General features: G+C 39.3%; 1 pseudogene; it reads left to right on the top strand.

Annotated features, from left to right (window-relative positions):
- The first annotated feature begins 243 nt into the window (after positions 1 to 243).
- LOC127879339 (sulfate transporter-like) overlaps positions 244 to 8,597 on the top strand; it is a 43,072-nt pseudogene continuing 34,718 nt past the window's right edge.

Genomic DNA, 8,597 nt, shown 5'->3' with positions numbered 1-8,597 from the left:
TGTGGTATTCGCCCTATCATCGTGTAATTTGTCTTCGCTGCATTTTATGAAATTCGTCTTCAATGTATATTTTGTCTTGCCTATGTTGTGTTATTGTATTATATTTTATCAATATTACAATTCAAAACATACAAAATCGTATAATCTTGCTTTAAGCATAGACCAATTAAATTTACACTTCTGAACAGACTATTCAACCATTTTGATAATGTGCGTTCTTTAAATCGCAGGTTGTCCCAACCACCGACGACCACGAAGACCACGTGTTTCGCTCGAGGAGCCTCACTCTACCCACACGTGTCAGAGGTCACAGGCCAGTCAGAATGACATCACATGACCCGAAATGTCGCAACTTGGCGGAATTTCGCGACAACTACCGGCAAGGCGAGCCCGAAAAACAGTCGCTGATTCGCAATATTTGCAAGTGCAGCAAAAAGCGCGCGCGAAACGCATTCTACAGCTTGGTACATGTACCATCGTACAGGATATTGAAAAAGTACCAATGGAAGACAGACTTCATAGCTGACCTCATTTGCGGACTAACCGTTGGAATTATGCAACTGCCACAAGGTTTGGCATTTTTCTTGAAAACGTATTTAATAAGCGTTCGTTCTGTATTTTTATGTACTTATATGTCTGTTTACGCGCAATTGATTTGAGTTTGTTGTGGTGTTTATTTCTTTATTTAGGCATAAACATTTCATTAGGCTCACTTGGTCGTTTGCGGCTCAGGTGATAGTTAAAAGTACACCGGGTACTCTTTAGTATACCACAATGTACTCCGGGTACGGTAAATACGTTTAAAGGCACCCGGCCATACTCCGGTGTACTTTTGAGTATACGTTTGTACCCCTGATACTTTGTAGAATACTTAAGAGTGCCAGGTGTATTTTTAATAACTACGTCAGACAAAATCACAATTGAGGTTTACCTTGTCCAGTTTGATGTTGCTAGTTATGGATACATATTGTATATTTCATGTGGCTTTTGAGTGTAAATCCGCCGCTGACATGCCTTAATCAATTCTCAAATTATTTTAAATAATGAAGCAGATTTGTTGTGACAAATTGGTTTATCTAACTTTATTAATAACATATTAGAAATTATCAGACACATGTACTGACCAAAAATCACTGAATGAATTGCATTTTGTGCTCTTTTATAAATCAAAGAAGTCGACGGTTTAGTTTATTAACTGCACTTTAATAATTTTATCTTCGTAAAATCAGGGTGCATGATCACGTGACTTTGTTGGGTTCCCAAATAAACGTAAATGGATTACCACACCGGTAAGTGGTGCTTTTTCTCCAATTACTGTTTAAAACAATTTGAATTTTCTAAACGTTTAAAACAATTTTTCTTACGAATTTTAACTAGTGCATAGAAGACAGTTTTTTTTATTCTGTGTATGGCTATGTGAAATACATCATATTTACTTTATTTAATACGCATGTGTTCTTGTTCAAAAATTCTTTTTTTTACTGCATTGATGTATACGGTTATGCTTATCGCAACGTCAAGCTTTGTCACCGATTTCAGACGTATTCAAGGATTTATTCTTATACCTTAAGATATCGGCACAAACTGCAATAAACATTTTTTATTTTATGCACTAAAGATGTTTCCAAATTCTTTCAATTACTTAATATATTTGCAAAAATAACGTTCTTAACGGTGTGTACACATTCTGCCCAGCCCGTGTGTAAGCCCCTGAAAACCCCGTTGATTCTGCACCCTGAACTTCAGTACTTTATATTACCGGCTGGTACCGATAAAGGTTTTGTCTAACAAGGGAGAACACTGCGATCCAATTGCACCATTACTCTGCACGAATCACCTCCCTTTGATGCTATTTTCAGGCATGGCGTATGCACTGCTAGCGGAGATGCCGCCTGTCGTGGGCCTCTATATGTCATTCTTCCTCGTGCTCGTGTACTGCATCTTCGGCACGTCCAGACACGCCTCAATGGGTAAAAATCCGCAAGATTAATATCTTCATTGGTACATTTGTCAATAATTCGAGAGATTAATACAAAATGTCTATGAGTTTATTTATCATAATTTAAACATTCCATTTCTAGAATGTTCTTGTTGTTGACAAAGATAAAGTAAACGCAGAATACACACCGTTAATACAACACAAACCACGATTACATTTTCAATATTTCTTATTAAATACGTGATCAAACATACATAAAACACAATACTGACCATGAACACGGTTAAAGGGACTTTTCACGTTTTGGTAAATTGACATGATTAAACAAAATGTTTCTGATAAAAAAAATTCGTTTTAGATATGATATTTATGAGGAAACAGTAATACTGAACATTTACCATGCAATAAAATATCCATTATAATGCATCTTTTGACGATTTAAAAACCTGAAAATTGTAAAGGGTTGCAACGCGAAACGATTGAATAATTTGGAGAGTTCTGTTGTCGTTATATTTTGTGATACTACGAGGATATAATATAGGTACTTATATAAAGTACAAACTCAGCTCTCAGTGTATGAGCAGAGAGTGTATTTGTCGACGAAGACTGCTTACTTCATCAATGGGAGCAAGATACACATATTAAATCACGACATTTACATATCGTCACGTTTACTAAGCTCATTAACGGCTTTCACAGGCACCGTAGCCGTGGTTAGCCTTCTAACAGGTTCCGTGGTTGCTCGGTTCTACACGAGGACCGCGCTTTCTTCCTTCGTGGGTTCCGATGTAAATACCACCCTGTCACCGAACGGGTCAAGCGGGATCCTACATCCGGCGCCCGATAGCGAGCCAAACCTGCCGATGGAGGCGAAAACTGGGCATCGCAATGTCCTTAAGCATGCTGGTTGGCTTGGTACAGGTACCTGAATGTTGTGTCAATTGAGGTCACCCGCCATTTTTCAAAGACAAAGATCGAACACGATAAAATCAGGATAATGTTCAAAAATTAATTACACACATATATTTTTACATCGAACTTCCTTAGACACGAACTATTTGCAAAAAAATCCACTATGAAATTAAGGAAAGCCTGTGGAAATAATAAATTGTTTATCTGATAGGAGACGTAAACATCATATAAATTGATCCGTTACAGATTGCTATGGGGGTTCTCCGCATGGGTTTCGTTACCACGTACATGTCGGACCCATTGATTGTCGGCTTCACTACGGGCACTGCCATCCATGTGGGAACCAGTCAGGTATAATACATCTTTGGACTCAAGTTACCCCGTACGGACGGAATTTTTCAAGTCATAAAGGTACGAATGTTTACGACAAATGCTGAATATCATGATAGCTAATCAAAGAATGTATTTATAAATAAAATAATACTCTTATTTAATTACAGCATTGCCCGTTTTTCATGACCTGACAAAGCACACTTTTGTAACCTGAATATATATATATATGTCGTGTTACAAAAACCAAGGCATAGAAAACAGATAAAACGGAGTGACTTGCAATGTGCATTCGTATTAATGTTTGTATATATATATATATATATACTCTTAAACTGATAACATTCATTGGTAAATTAAAACATAATTTTATGTTGAAAGCAAAATCATGTTTCATAAATTCGGTAAAATGTTCCTTGTTCTATATACAAACAACTTATGCAATACATTCAGTAGCAGTCAACAATAAAAACTTCATAGGAAGCACTCTCTTCATCGTAAGGGTAAAACCCAATTTTGTTTTCACAGACGTTTGTGCACATCTTCACCAACATCCACAAAACAAACATCGCCACGCTGGTTATCTCCCTGGTCTGTGTGGCGATCCTCTACACGGTCAAGGTCCACATTAACCAGAGGTTCAAGCATATACTCAAGATCCCAGTTCCTATCGAGCTTGTCGTGGTAAGTCGCCTTGTAGATGTAGATTCTCCAGTACCCAATAGAGCTCGTAGTGGTATTTACCACTACTACGATGATCCAATTCGCTATTAAACCTGTCGTGTAAATGTTACGAGGTCTTTTTGTTTCTTGATTTTAGATTCAACGTCCAATAGAAATCGTTATGCTGAGTGATCGTGTAGATCCCAGTTTTCAGTCCCAAACGTAGTATTTTTGTATGTTGTTTCTTAGATCCCAGTCCCAGTGAAGTTTTCGCACTAAGTATTCTTGTAGATCCCTGTTCCCAAGTGAACTCCCCGCGGTATGTATTCTTGTAGATTCCAGTCCCTAGTGAACTCATCGCGGTATGTATTCTTGTAGATTCCAGTCCCTAGTGAACTCATCGCGGTATGTATTCTTGTAGATTCTAGTCCCTAGTGAACACATCGCGGTATGTAGTCTTGTAGATTCCAGTCCCTAGTGAACTCATCGCGGTATGTAGTCTTGTAGATTCCAGACACTAGTGAACTCATCGCGGTATGTAGTCTTGTAGCTCCCAGTCCCTAATAAACTCGTCATGCTATGTAGTTTTGTAGATGTTTAGCCCATAATGGACAAAAGTCACAATGTTCATGCATGCAAAATAAGGTTCTCAATTTTCATTACAATAACATGACGAATTACTGAATTCTTTTCTCTAGAACTATCCTTAAAATGGTTCCTGCATAACTCGCACGCGTTTGTTTGAAAATTATAATGTTTATCATCAAAACATACAAAAGAAAAAAAGTTATTCAGACATTTTTTATGTATCAACTTTTAATAATATGAAAAATATAATTAAGATCGTATATCTTTTCTCGATTTAAGTGGGAACAACCTTTATAAGATTGAAACAAGTTAAGCCGACACACAAACCAGATTTTTTGGGGGCAATAGAGGAAACAAATTCTTATTTTAGTCATTGTCTTTTAGCCTTAAGTACAATATACATAAATTCTCAAATCGGTATTATTTGCAGATGTGTTCCTACGACACATGTGTTTATTGACAAACCCGAGTAAAGGTGTTGAAGTCGAAAAGGCGTTAGAATAAATCATATTTAAAAAGAAAACAAGAGAAAAGAAACAACCATTATAATTATGGTACATATAACTTTTTATTTAACTAACTTAAAAGTTTCCTGGTTCATATTCGATTGCAGTTTAAAATATGAGAACATAGATTAAATAAAAAGAAGCATACAAACAGTATATACGATGTCATGGGAAACGTAGTATATTTGTATATAATTAGTAGGTATATTGAACATGTTTGTCTTGCAGGTTGTTGCTGGCACACTGGCCTCATATTACGGGTTCTTCTATGACAACTATGGTGTCAAGGTTGTTGGATACATTCCAAAAGGGTAACTAAACAAGAATACGTGTGAGCCTTATAATACGTGTACATTGAAAATTGTATCGATCGTATACTAATATTATGTTTATATGAACAAATGTGTCTAGATTCAAACATGTTTGACGAAATAAATTATGATCTGCCATAATTCCATATGTGAAGTGATCACTTACAGTGCCTGTAATGTTTTTACGATGTCTGTAGTACACCTTAATCAAAGAGTAAAATTATTAACATCATATTTGAAACGAGTATTCAAGGTTTGCAACTGTAAAATTTATAAATATTAACCAAGCTTGCCTTAAAAAGTGTGTTTAGGTTTAAAACAAACCCCCTATTAGGTTTACAACAAACCACTATTAGGTATACATCAAACCAATTATTATTTTTACAACAAATCCCAAGTAAGTTTAACAAGAAACTCACTATAAGCTTAACGAAAAACTCAAACGTGTTTGTTCTCAAACAGCCTCCCTTCCCCAAGCGTACCCACTTTCTCCGGTTTGGACAAGTACATCACGGACATCCCCATCATTGCCATTATCTACTTCGCTCAGACAGTTTCCCTGGCGGCTATGTTGGCAAAGAAAAACAAGTACTCCATTGACTCCAACCAGGTCTATGGACTATGACTTTCAATATGAGCGTCGGTGTGGGAATACGGGAATACATGTGCGTTAAGTGTCGTCCCATATTAGCTTGTGCAATATGCAAAAGACAATCAGGGACGGCACTTTCCGTTTTTATTGTAAAAATCGTTTAAAGGAAATCACTTTTTTTAACTGAGAAGATATTTTAAGCACATGCATTAGGCCCGTATTCCCAGAGCGAGGCTAAAATAATCTTTAAAATTGTCAATGAAATGTTATTTGCAATCCGGACAAAAAGCAATACTTGTTAAATATGGGCCTATTTTTATACATTCTACTAATACACTTTTTGCTGTTCAGTCAAACATAGATTACGCATTTTACCTGTTATTTAAATGCATTTTGGTGAACATTCTAGAGCAAATAGTTAGTCTTATCAGTGGACGTGTTGCTCGAAGTCCTTTCACAAGCTACTGTTTTGTCGGACCATTTATTAAATACTTTAAGTGAAGAAAGAGATGGTTTACGCATTTGACAAGGAGTTTTGGGATTGTTGCATTTGATGCATGAACGCGAACATATGCAAACACATCAACAATTGATGTTGTGAATTGTTTACAAGAACATGTATTTTTGTAATAAGGTTAAATGCAATATGTGTTTATTATTTTCTTTCACCTCGACCGTTGTATCCATTTAAGGAGCTGATTGCGTACGGAGCAGGCAACATCTTCGGTTCGTTCTTCTCGTGCTACCCGTTCGCCGCTTCCGTGTCTAGGAGCTCCGTGCAGGATTCTGCCGGGGGCAGAACGCAGGTATCTTTGGAACAGACCTGGAAGCACATTATCTCATCTCATCTTCGCATGTGGTCCCATCTGGGACATGGACCGCCAACCAGATTCCTCCAGGCGTCTCGGTTCTGGGCGAGTATCTCCCCAAGTTTTGCCCATAAGCTTAGCATCTGTATCCAGGTCATGGCGCCAGGTTTTTCTAGGCCGCCCTCTCTTCCGTTTCCATTGGGGTTTCCGCGTGAGAGATTACCTTTTATTGGATGCAGGCTTGCGAAGGGTGTGGCCTATATACCGCCAACGTCTCTGAAGAATGTCTTCTTCAACTGGCTGCTGCTTTGTTCTTCTTCATAATTCTTCATTGGAGATCTTGTATGGCCAGAGGATCATGAGGCTCTTTCTGAGGCATGTGTTGTTAAAGACCTGTATTTTCTTTGTGGTGGTCACCCTGGATGTCCAGGTCTCTGCTCATTAGAGGAGTAGTGGCTTCACGATGGTATTGAAGAGCCTAATCTTGGTGGTATTTCCAACTTTGCTGTATCCCCAGATGTTCTTCAGCTGACGGACGGCTGCTTGTGCTTTACCGATGCGGGTTCTTACATCTGCATCAGGTCCTTCCCGGTTTTCCAGGATGCTGCCGAGATAAGTGAAGCTGTCCAACTCCTCCAGCGCCTCGCCTTGGACTTTGATGGGTGTGTTGTTAGATGTGTTGGTCCTGCACACCTTGCTCTTCTCTCTGTTGATGGTTAGGCCCACTCTAGTTGAGTTTTCCGCCACAATGTTTGTCTTTTCTTGCATATGTTGTTGGGTGTGGGATAGGTCTTCGAACTGTTTCCAGAGAGTTTACTGGGTTCCATTTTGATTCTGCTCCGTCGATGTCTTCATTATCCAGTCTGTGACCAGCGGTTACAGGAAATGTGTGAGTAATAAGCCTTTCATAGCAGCGGTTCTCACTTCGAAAGCGCCCATGAGCTGTCTGCCATGAACGATTCTGCAGGTTTATTCATTTATAAGACTTCATGATGATGTGGGTGATCTTTCCTTCGTAGTGTCTCAGAAGTTTCCAGAGGGACTCCCGGTAAACGCTGTCGAACGCCTTTTCATAGTGAATGAAGTTGACATACGACGGCGATTTCCACTCCAGGGATTGTTCCAGAATGATGCGCATAGTTGCGATCTGATCTATGCACGATCTTTCCTTTCGAAAGGCTGCTTGTTTGTCACAGAGATGCGGGTCCTTCATTTGATTCAACAGGATGCGATTAAAATCTTTTCTGGAATGGACAAAAGTGTGATTCCTCGGTAGTTGGAGCAGGTCGCCTTTATAGGAAAGCTTTATGAGATAACCCTCTTTCCACTTTGTCGGAATTTCAACCTCTTCCCATATCTTGCTGAAGAGCGGGTATAGTATCTCCACACTGGTTTTTACGTCAGCCTCAAGCGCTTCTGCAGGTGTGCTGTCAGGTCCTGCAGATTTGCCGTTCTTCAATTTCTTGATTGCGCTGCTGATCTCTTCCTTTGTGGGAGTGCAGCACTTGATTGGTAGATCGCTTGTAGCTGGCAGAATAACGGGTGGGTTCGCAGGAGCTGGACCGTTGAGTAGCTCCTGGAAGTGCTCAATCCATTCCTTCTTCTTCCCTTCGTCATCTGTAGTTAGCCTTCTTTTCTCGTCTTTACGCAACTTTCTGAAGCGTTTCTGTTGAGATCCACTCCTTGTGGGTGTGAGACTTGGAGCCCAGTATGTTTCTTTTTGGTCTGTCGGTCTGTCTTGTATGATGGTTGACAGTCTATTGTAAAAGTTGTCCTCCTCATACTCGTAACTGTCGTTTGTCTGGGCATAGCACTGGATTATGTTCACGTTGATCTTCTTCGTAAGGAAAGAGGCCGTCATGATCTGTGGTCCGTGTTCCCCCCACCCCATGAGCGCTTTCTTTGCCGAATCGGAACACACCAGTTCTACTCCCTGGGTGTGTGCTG

Source organism: Dreissena polymorpha, chromosome 4 (assembly GCF_020536995.1).
Source record: "Dreissena polymorpha isolate Duluth1 chromosome 4, UMN_Dpol_1.0, whole genome shotgun sequence".
Taxonomy (NCBI): Eukaryota; Metazoa; Mollusca; class Bivalvia; order Myida; family Dreissenidae; genus Dreissena; species Dreissena polymorpha.
This window is presented reverse-complemented; position numbering and strand designations above follow the sequence as displayed.